General features: G+C 38.1%; 1 long non-coding RNA gene across 1 annotated transcript in view; it reads right to left on the reverse strand.

Moving 5' to 3' along the window:
- Nucleotides 1-8,830, reverse strand: part of LOC122869733 — a 101,916-nt gene extending 93,086 nt beyond the window's left edge. Inside the window, exon 1 of the long non-coding RNA XR_006376397.1 lies at nucleotides 8,359-8,830. This is a non-coding gene — a long non-coding RNA (uncharacterized LOC122869733). The remainder of the gene's footprint in view (nucleotides 1-8,358) is intronic.
- Nucleotides 8,831-11,744: the final 2,914 nt, after the last annotated feature.

Here is an 11,744-nt window from a genome sequence, read left to right on the forward strand (position 1 = left end):
TATTAATTTACGTTTCTACAATTTATGTGGATACCTACGTTGTTGTGAACTCTTCCCCACTTGTTTTGTTGTGTTTCTGATGTGAAGGCATGTGAAATCCATATTTGTATGTTTTAGGCTATAAATTCCCTCTGTGTATTTTGACATTTCAATCTATGATGTGTTGTTAGACTTCCAGAAATGGTGGCTAAGGTGAGAATGCACAAGAACACTCCCTGTACTGTGTTTTCTGCACTAAATAAAATTTGCTGCATATTGCTTTGAACTCTATACACTTTGCTTTTGTCCGTTTTGTCAATTACTTGCATTAAACATCAAAAACACTGACAGTAATAATGAGGGGCTCTTCTTCTCTTTGTCCATTTCAACTCCACCTAGACTGACAAATATACATTTTTATTCTTAATAAACATATATGTTCCATTTATGTAGGTGATTTACTTATGTTAAATCAATCTGAATGTAGTAAATTCAATTGCTTTAAGAGTTATCCTTCTGACATGGACCCTTCAGGGGATGCTAGTATTGCTACGAGGGCTCCCGTAGGAGCTGGTTTCAATCTAGTCCCCTCTGGGTGCTGTTCCAGTTCAAACAGGCTCATGGATGACACTACAGGGCATGGCTTCTTCATTACAGTGCTGGAATTTAGGAATTTGGAGCAGTCAATTATACACAGGGTAAATAGGACGCTTTGTCTTTTCATATCCCCTTGACACACATGAATGAATATACATGTGTCATTCCACAGGATTCAGAGAGGTCTTGCATGCTTCAGTGGTCCCACCCAGAAAGATTTGTATACATTTAAGTAAAATAAAAAAGACATTTTTTAAATAACACATCTCAAGATAAACATGAAACATTTTTTAAAGATAACAATTCTTTGGGTGTTGGATCCTCTTCTTGTGGTTTCCTACAAACCATTACTAACAGTTTGAACACAAGAAAACTGAGTATTTCCTATACACTTCAATCTGGACCCACTCTTTGGACAGAAGTGTCACCGGCCCCACTGATCAATGTTCACAAGTGTTGTTGGGCTTAAAATTTGTTTTTTCTGAATATTTATTACCAGTAACACGCTGGATTTACATTCAATACAGTATAGTGACTGTGTTTTCATTGAAAAACTCTAAAAAGTCTAGTATGTTTGGTAAATTTGAACAACTATACAGTTAAATAACATTAGATCTATAATAAAAACAATTAAAAAAACATAATTCCACACTACTAAGTGTCTTACTTCCAAGGCAAACAAATCAAACAAACAAAAACTGTTAGCAACACAAACTAAGCTGGTACATCATTCTGCTCAGTGAGCCTTCTGAAAGTAAACCCCATCAAAAAATGTGATTAACTATGAAAAATCTACCATAAACAAGGCACACGCCAAGAATGATTTCATGGAAGAAAGCCCACCTGAAAAGTCCATGTTACCCTATAGGACATTTTTGGTCAAGACATACAGTATGTGTTATACAAAAGAAATACTGTAGGAGGTCAGAGGTCATCCTGCTTTGTTCATAGAGCTAAAAAGATAGTTTTACAAGGCCATATTCCACACACACTCTGAGGAAATATTACTTAGAGTCTGTCTTTATTCATGTTTGGATATGTTGCTCAGATAAGAAATAATGAAAGGAAAACTGTTTTTCCAGTAGCTGGACTTGAGCTTTTGGCTGCCTTCAGCCTGAATAGATCTTTGATCTTATATTTCACCACTCATCTTAAAAAAGAAAATCCGGCAGATAAGAAGAGTCACATCCTATTTTGGGAGTCCATAATTTAAGGATTTCACATGTTTATTGAACCACATGATCTTTAGCCTCAAACCAACTCATATGATAAGACATGCTGTGTGCCTTTTGTCTTCCGTGGCTTTCAGTGTCTTTATTGAGACATATGCGGAGAATATTTCAAATTGCACAAGATGAGGAGAGACAAGATCAGACCAGACAGTATCAGATTAGATTAGATCACATCTGAAGGGAGAGAAGATATTGTTGCTGTCAATAGCAGCACTGTGCTTGGCTGTGTAAGCTGTTTAAGCAGAATATGGTTTAAAGAAAATACTACATTGGCCCAGATGCACAAGCTTTCACAGCACACACATGAGTCATCAGGGCAACAAAAGCCATGTGATGCATGAAAAGGTATTACCTGACACGGGTGTGATACAGATATTACAGTGAAAGAATTTTCTGGAGGACACGGAGATTCACATCCAGGGACCACTCACGTCCCCCATCCAGGCACCTCACGCACGCACACACACACACACAGAGCAGATTACAAATTGAGTGCTACATGTGAGCGAGGCACTGCAGTGCTATAAGCCTATCATCAGCTGCATGCGTCTGTGTGCTGAAGCTACAGGGACTGAGAGCACACATATGGTTACACTTATATTTTTGAATGATGTGGAAGAGAAAAAAAAAAAAAAAAAAAAAAAAGCTTTTCAATGATTCATTGGCCAAAAACAAAATTATTTCTGAAGCAGCGTAGAAAATGTAATTCTATTAACCACTTCGGTTTTCTCAGCATTGTTTTGTTTCATATTCATACAGCTGCATACATTCACTCTTGCGTGCTGCAACAGTCTTTACAAGGCAGACTGATGATGTGTATGGATGTCTGTCTTTCCCAGGAAAATCCTCTCCTGCAGAAGAGGTGATGACTTAATATTTATATAAAAATAAAAAGGAGGGGGAAATGTAAGAAGCTGCAGTTTACGCTGAGTCTTATTTATTATTTTTGGGGAGCAGTAGGCTAGATACTGTGTGCAAAACATCAAAGTGATGACTAACACCAAACTCAACAGAAGCAGGAGTCTTGCAGATGATTTAATGGTACTGTTGAATTAGAGGTGAGCTGGAAATTGATGCTTTCATTACTCTACTCAGACTCCCCCAATCTTTCAGTCATTATCTCCTCTCAGACCTTTAAGCTGCTGCCTCGTGCAGATGATGGGTCAACATCATACAAGACAATCTAGCATTTAATTAGTTTGATACTGAATTAATTGATACTTTGCAAAACAAGACTTTAGAGCAGCCACGCTTGCAGCTCTTTGAGGTACGTTGGCACAGAAATGCTTTGAGCTAAATGCTAACATCGGCATGCTAACACGCTCACAATGATGATAGGCTGGTGCTCAGCAGGTATAATGTTTACCATGGTAGCTATCTTTTAGCATGTTAGCATGCTAACATTTGCTAGCTAGAACTAAACACAAAGTAGGCTACAACTGAGGCTGAGGTATTCCCTTAATAATAATAATAATAATAATAATAACAATTTTTAAAAAATGCATTTTGTGTTAACTTGTGTTATCTTTGACTAATATTTAAATTTGTTTGATGATCTGAAACATTTAAGTGTGACAAGCATGCAAAAAAAAAAAAAAAAAAAAAAAAGAAATCAGGAAGGGGGCAAACACTTTTTCACACTACTGTATATATGCAAGGTCTAACTGAACTCATGAAAATTTCATGATAGACTCCTGACTCAGCGTGAATGAGTAAATTAATAAGTGCGCTGATTTTCATTTGGCATGAGCTAATGAAGCACTTGGTGGTTGGATCAGTTGTTAATGGTATTGGTGCTGATGTAATTTACATGTTATGTCACTGATTAACAACTCAGCTGTACAACAATCAATCAGTCTGCACCAATTCTCTTAACTAACTCTGCTGCCACAGAATGGTTATGTAAGCGTTCAGAAAACACCTTTCAAGTTGCAGACATGGGCACCTGCTCTGCTTTAGTGCCCTTGAGCAAAACTCTCAGTATCGGTTCCTGAGCTCCTCATCTCACTTTCCCTAAAAATATCCAAAGAGAATATCCCAACTGGGATTAATACACAGTCTCCCAGTGTTATTAGAAGTGCTAACGCAACAAGATTACCCCACTGAGAAATGCCACATGATCAGATACAGGAGGCGTCGTTTCAGCTGCGGGTTTTGTCCTCCGGTTGCCGGGGCACAGCGAGGTTATCAGTAACAGAGAGAGTGTGACACTATCCGTATTGACTATCAATAATGCTCACTAGTGCTACCGTATCCCCTGAAGAAGGTGAGAGTACCGATACCCTCTCTGAGAAACCAGAGAGCATCAGGAGGAAGGCGGAAGATGACACAGAAGAGGTGAGCTGGAGAGGGGAGAACGCAGAGGACGCAACATGCTGAGATGTGCGAAAACTATATGGAGAGCAAGCTTACTGGTTTTTCTTGTGCATTTGAGACGGAAGAGGAAGATGCACATGAGAGAGACGAGTGGGTAACTGTGTTTATTTGCAAGCAGGGTTCTTTCAGAGTTCTTCAGATTATAACATGTTAGAGACATGGAGGTGCAGCATAAGGGAGTTTAGAGTGAGAGGTGTGTAGAAACCGGGGAGGGGAGGGGGTTCAAGACAGGAAAAACACAGCGCAGTGTAGCTTCCAGCAGAAACTCGGGTTGCAGGAAAGGAGAGAGTAAACAGGAAGCAATGGAGAGATTATATTTTATATTAAGTGTTTCTATATTATCATAAAGCTGAATGAGAACCTTTGGATTGGATTATGGAAAATAAAACAGGGAGAGAAAGAACAAAGGGGAGTAAAGACAGGCAGATGGGTAAAAAAGATGAAAAGATGGATGGAAAGGCTACAAAGAAGTGAGAGCTGGAGCTACCAGTGGACAGAGAGAGAGAAGGAGAGAAAGAGAAAGGGGGAGGAAAAAGGGGGGAGGAGGAATACATTTACCTTGACTGACACTGCGACAGGGAGAGAAAGCAGAATCCCCCACTCCAAGAAATTGTAGCTCCATAACATCATGCGACACAATCTCTGCAGTGGGTTTGCTGTAGGGCTACACAGAATATTATAGCATGCACGCACAGATGCATGCCTACGTGCACACACACACACACACACACAATAATCCTACAAAAGCACGCAGATTTATAGCAATATTAAAAAAATAGCAATATAATATATAAAAACTTCTGTCTTTTGGGGCAAGTTTTCAAATATACTAAAACTAATTTTAAGTTAAGTACATTTCAGCTTTCAACTATGTGTTTTCAACTATAGCTGGTGGAATTAGACTACAACAACACAAGCACAGACAGTTTCCCAATAGAAACTAAGGAATATGAAGACATTTAAGACAATCAATAATATGCAACAGATAGAGATGAGGTGGCATTTGCAGAAAGTGAAAAGGATCAATAACATCTCAGAGACCTGGACATGTGGTCATTTTTAGAACAGAACCCCCTCTTTAATGTCTTGTTGACATCAGTGCCGTCAATATGCTGCAGTGCAAAGAAATCTATCTTTTTGAGAGCACTGTGGGTGGTGGATTTGAGAGTATAATTCAAAGTTCTAGACCAGAAATAGAAGAATATTCAGTAAAATGACATTAACTGCAACGTGACTAAAAACTATGTTTTCTGATTGTAAAGTATCTGACAACATTGGTTCTACAATGTTTGGAAGGTGCAGCAGCTTTCACCCCAACACTGATTTCTTTTGGATGTTTATGTGAATAAGACGAGAATTTCAGCCTGTTCTATTGTTGTGCTCATATGTTGCCATGGGCGACAGCATCAGCTACTGTATAGGGTAAAAATGCAACATGAATGTAAAGTGTCTGTTGGCAGAAACTGGTGTTCCCTCAGTGCCAGCCCAAGGCTGCCCACTAGTGGTGGAGATGATGGATTGCAGCTTTTAAAACATTTAATGCTGCTATCTGCATTGAACTGAAAAGAACATTTAAATGGAAATATACTCAGTACTCAGCTGAAACGAGTATCCAGTACAGATAATTTACTTTTTACGAGTATCAAAGTAAAATGTGTCAATATCTGTACTTGTAAATACAGCAACTTTTATTTAAAAAAAACAAACAAAAAAAAAAACAACTTCTGTAAATAGTTATCTTACTCTTGAGATCAAAAACATTACTGAACTTCAATTCTGAGGCTGCTCTGTAAATAGTTTTCTAATAAATAGAGCAACTTCTGATCAACCTATATCAATTTCAGGCTTAAATGAGCAACTTCCGGTTATTCCTGGTCACTTCCGGTCTAAGCCCCGCCCATAACGAGTAACAGATAACAGAATAACAGATTATTTAGTTAGTTGAACAGATACACATAATGTGTACTCGCTCATAGTATGCAGTGTTTGCCATTAATTACCTAGACTGTGGCGGCCCGCCAGTCTAATTTGTCCTGCCACAGTTTCATAAGGAACTGAAAATATTTTTACACTTCTCATATTAACATAAAAGATTTTCCCCTGCTGTACACGTGCGCGCACACACACACACACACACACACACAAAATGGCAGTGCAGAGAGGCCACGGGGAGACACCAGGTGAAGTGAAGGTAACGTTTTACTCAAGTTGACAACAACTCGAGGACAACTTTGTCCGCAGTTGTTGTTGTTGTTGTTGTTGTTATTATTGTTATTATTATTATTATTATTATTATCATCATTATTATAATAACCACAGCATGCTTGTGCTAATAGTGAATTGTTATGAACAAGCAAAAACAAAAAGCTGTCTGTATGTAGTCTAACTATTTAGCTTAGTTTCCACTAATCTTAAAATCTGGCAAATTCTTGTAAACTTAGCTGCTGGCTGAGACAAACCAGCCCCTCCTCTCTCTACCAGCATGATCACAACAGCAGCAGAGGGAGGAGGACAGAGGACAGGCGGAAGGACTGATACTGGCTGTGTTCTTCATATTTTGATGCCAGGAATATTATTTGACTGACATTTTAGATTAGTTTCCAGTGAGATATTATTGAGTTTATATATAGTGACTTTGCTGTTGTAAACTGTACTATTGCTACAATATTTAGTTAGGCCTATATATAAAATATACACAATATACATATAAACAAACAAGACCATAGTCGGGAAGGCTGACAGCGTCTAAACTGAAATTGTACATAGCCCAGTTGGGTAGGAAATCAACTGAATTGCTGGACTGCTTTACAGACAAAACAACAAGAAGTTGCTGTTTTTCATAGTAAATGAAACAGAAACGCTAGCTTCTAGTTTCTTGCAGAGAAAGATTGACAGATAATAGAAAAATATGACCATTTATCCTCTTCAGTACAAAGAGAAAACATTTAGCTGAAGACATTTTTTGTTGCAGGAACATTTGGATGTGGTCTGTATTTGAGAAGCTAATTATGCCACAGGCTTAGGGTTAAGGCCTGCATTCACACCAGTATTCAAAACAGCTCAATTTTGCAGAGAAGTCCATTAATTTCAATTGAATCCTTTGCTTACTGCTACAGTTTTCAAGCTTGTTACAGTTACAGAGCTTTTGCCCCCTCTGCAATAAACCTTGTCAGTGAATGAAATGATGTACAACCCTGAATACAAAATGCCTGATGGAGTAAAAGGAGCAGTAAATAGAAAATAGAAAGAAACTTGCAGAGCTATTGTGACTGACATGTCTCGGCTGACTAGTGTGTTAGCGGTTAGCTCACCAGCTACAGCAGATCAGCAGCCCCCTAAATAGTCACCCGGTCAGCAAGCTTATACAACCAAATATTTTGCATCAATGCACGGATTAATATTGCCATGCCACTTTCTGGTGAGACCAGGCCTTTAGTCTTAGTTAATGTTTACACTTGTGGTATGTTATCTCAGTTAATTTCATAATAATATTAAATGTTTATAAATGCAACATGCATAAATTGTTAAAATATATATATTTTACATGACCTCATTGAACACATTGGTATAATTACCATAACTTAACAAGACCACAGCTGACAAGACTGATCACATGTTTTAGCAACAAGGTCCAGATGGATGGAAAATCTGCTGAGTCACTTTGCAGCACAAAACAGAAGATGCTGTTGTTGTTTTTTACATTAGAATAAGGTTTCAGTTCCTTGTAGCAACACATGGTGGAAAACCTTTAATTTAATATTTTAATCTTATTTTGGTTTAAGGACATACTGAGGTTTATTGTAAATGTGGTCTTTGGGAAGCTAGGGTTATCTGATCATGCCATTGGCTGAGGGTTAGTCTGCACAGCAGTGGTTTGGTCTCAGTTACTTTGATAATGAAAAAAGTGCATTACAGCAATAAGAAGAAAAGCTGTTTAAAGGGTTTACAAGTCACGATAGTGTTTGCAAAAATAAACATGTGTGTTTTCTCCAGATAAAAGTGTTTTCACTACTACTAATGTCTTCATTTCCCTCCCAGATTCAGATTAAGAGGAGAGGGAGAGAAGTGGAGCTGATGATTCAGGATCGGCCAAAGAGGATTGAAGGAATCAATCACTCGAGGAAACAAACCAAGTTGAGTTCAAACTCAACACAAGAAACCACTTAAAACATACCTGCCAACACTCCCGTTACTCCCGTTTCTCCCGAGTTTCAAGGCCATCTCCCGAGTTTCAAGGCCATCTCCCGGCGCCCTCCCGTTTTGTTGTTTCTCCCGGGAAACTCCCGTAATGATGCATGGCCCTCAAACTTTATAATGAATACACGGATCCAAGTTTTCGATGTTATTCTGACGTCAGCCAAGTTGCCAGGTCGTCTATGAAACACAGTCTATACACACACGCAATCCACACACTACATACAATTTCAACCCACCTGTTACCGTTACCTGGCAACCCACACCACGAGCCAAGGGGCGTGTGCGCAGCTGCCCTCTGCGCAGGAAGACGGGACAACTAAATTAAAATCCCCCCTCCCATTTTGAAACCTAAATATTGGCAGGTATGACTTAAAATAACACCTCAACACTGTCCAAAAAAAAAAGCTTATAAATGCTGGAGGAAGGAAATTCTGACAGAACAGCTCAAATTTGTCAGCATTGCACACCTGCCCTGAACTCATGCACACCTGTAATACTCTGCTTTAATTAATAGCTCACTCTCTAAACCTGAGAGTCTCATTTACACAAAGAACCCCACACACACACACACACCTTCATTTCTGACTCAACATGGAGCAGCCTGACATGTGAAAAACAATACAGTGTTTAACCATGGAGGTGATTTTTTTGGTGAATCACTGAAATGATTTTGTTATATTTCTATTTCCAGTGGAGCTACAATAAGGCAGCAGGGCATTTACCTCATAAAACAAACCCATTCATACATTATAGCATTATCTGTGTGTTTATGTAAGTTCATTTTTCTGTGTGACATAAAGGAAAACTCTGGAAAATGTAGAAATAATTCACTGAAATGTATCCACAGTTAATTAGGCAAGTTGAGGCAGGCTTCTTGAAAAACTCAACACTTCTACTTCAACAGACATTTCAACTACTTTTAGCACTAACAAGTCAACAGGTTTAAATGCTTGCATCTAGTACTTTTAAAATGACAGTGCCACTGCTTTCAGTGATTAAACTTAAACTGACATCTCAAACCCTTTCAGGTCTCAGGTCTTAAACTTTGAATAGTAGTAATAATAAAAAGTTATTCTGCTCTTCTAACTCCCACAAACTTTACTCCACTTGAGCTGACACTTCAACTGACATCTTCTTTCAGTTTATACACTTTATACACAACTGGTATTAATTTCTTTCAGGTTCAAAACTTCAACTGACACTTCCTGCTCAATTTATCGCTTACATTTTGATGATTTCAGCTAAATATCTGTGGTTGAACTTCTACTAAATCTTCAACTTCACTTAGCGCCCATGTTCGTCATCAGGACATCACCACTGACCCCAGCACTGCAGGGCCCTGGCTTATTGTCTCTGAAGACGGGAAAGAAGTCAGACATTCTCCAAAGAAGCAGAAAGTTCCAGCCAGCCAAGCGAGGTTCACAGAAAACACTTTTGCTGTTGCTACACAGGGTCTAACCACAGGCAGACACTACTGGGAGGTCAGGGTGAAGCAGAAATCCACTTTGAGGAGGAGAGAGCAGATCACTCCCTCTTCCAGCAGCGGCTTGTGGACTGTAGGTCAAAGGCATGGAGGGCAGTATTTTGTGTGCACGCATAATCCATTCCCTCTAATGCTGTCTCCTCCTCCCCAGAGGGTGGGGGTGTTTGTGGATTATGAGGAGAGACAGGTATCGTTCATCAATGTAGAAGCCAAGACTCACATCTTCACCTTCACAAAGTGCAACTTTACAGGCAGGGTTTTCCCCCATATTTGATCCGTGTTTGGCGACAGAAAAGGAGGAGGTAGCTCCTCTGAGAATTATGATTGTAGAGATCCCAAAATGAATCTAGATTTATTACCCTAAGCAAAGGTCAACATTGCAGAAATCAGTTATCAATATGTAACCAGAAATAGACTTACAAAATCAAGTAATTGCAAACTTTATCCATGAGTAGTAGGATTACAGAATAAAGGCACTGATTGTGTATTATGATACAGTACATATAGTATTATATCTCTCAATTTGTGGCATGTGGAGTTGTTTGACATTTGTAAATATCTTTCTAACTGTTATATGGTCAAGATGATGGTGGCGGCCTTGCATAAACAGTACATACAATACGTCCAGATGCATTGGTATAGTGTAATAGTTCTGAGGAGAACTAGGGATATCGATCCTAGTCTGTACTCTGATTTACAAAACTGTTTTACTTGTTGTTTTAATTGTCATTTCTTGTACCAGTGTGTAATGATTCAAATTTAGTATGATGTATATAAACTGAAGCACTATGTATCTTCAGTAGCATCATTCAGTCTCACTCTGACTGTTTGAACATACAGTGTAAGACAAAGATATATTGAATTACTGAACAATTTAAAACGTGATTACAATATTTTCCCTCTGAGATAAATATCAACAAAGATGTTTCCTGTCTCGTCTGCGTCTTATTTTTACTTTGACTCTGCATCTTAAAGTTAAAGGAAAAATGCATCTTAAATTAACTCATTAATACTATTACTGGCACCTTACATTTCTAGGCTGAGTTTTTGTTCTTATTTCCCTAAAATTGATTTTGGTCACAATGATATATTTCCAGCTATAATGAGGTTCAATAGTAGGGCATTTACTGAATATAATTCATATTTTTATACTGTTTAGCACTATCAGTATGCTGTACAGTTTAATTCAGTAGAAGTTGATATCAGCTCCCAGGGTGTTATCATGCAAATGTAGAAATTTGAAGTAGATGAGGCAAGTTAAGGCCAAAGACAAAGTAAGTAAAGTTACTGCAATAAAAACTGATAAATCTCACATGAACAGAGTGTTGTTTTAGTTATTGTTGGTTTGGATTTTTTTTTTTGTCATTATTCTGTATGTTTTTTATGTATTTTTGTTTGTTTTCCTTTTCATATGAGACAGAATTAACCTGATTTCTGGTGTTTGTGCGTGGTTTGTTGAGTGTTTTACTTGTTCCATCTAACCTTTTTAAAATAAACAATAAACAATTTGAAGAAAATGCACTGAAAATCCATTTCACATTATCCAACAAGATGAGTGCATTTTCTTTAAAAGTTAGACCCTTATATCAGTGTGACACTTATCAGAGGAAAGAAGGTAAAAAGAAGTTGACAGTGTGCAGGTTTTTTTTTTATTCTTTCACAGTCAGAGTTTATGATCCCATACACTTGTTTATGAGACTTTCAGGAGTGCAAGAATTTTGTAGTAATTGTTATCTTTTTGTATGATACCATGACAGAAACTACAGAAAATTGTGGAAAACAACAAAACTTTTTAGCTCACCTACAACTGCTAGCTTATTTCCACAACATTCATTTAGTTGTTTAAGTGTCCCACTGACATCAGAGTCTTTTCAGGGAAA

This window comes from Siniperca chuatsi, linkage group LG22 (assembly GCF_020085105.1).
Source record: "Siniperca chuatsi isolate FFG_IHB_CAS linkage group LG22, ASM2008510v1, whole genome shotgun sequence".
In the NCBI taxonomy this organism is placed as follows: Eukaryota; Metazoa; Chordata; class Actinopteri; order Centrarchiformes; family Sinipercidae; genus Siniperca; species Siniperca chuatsi.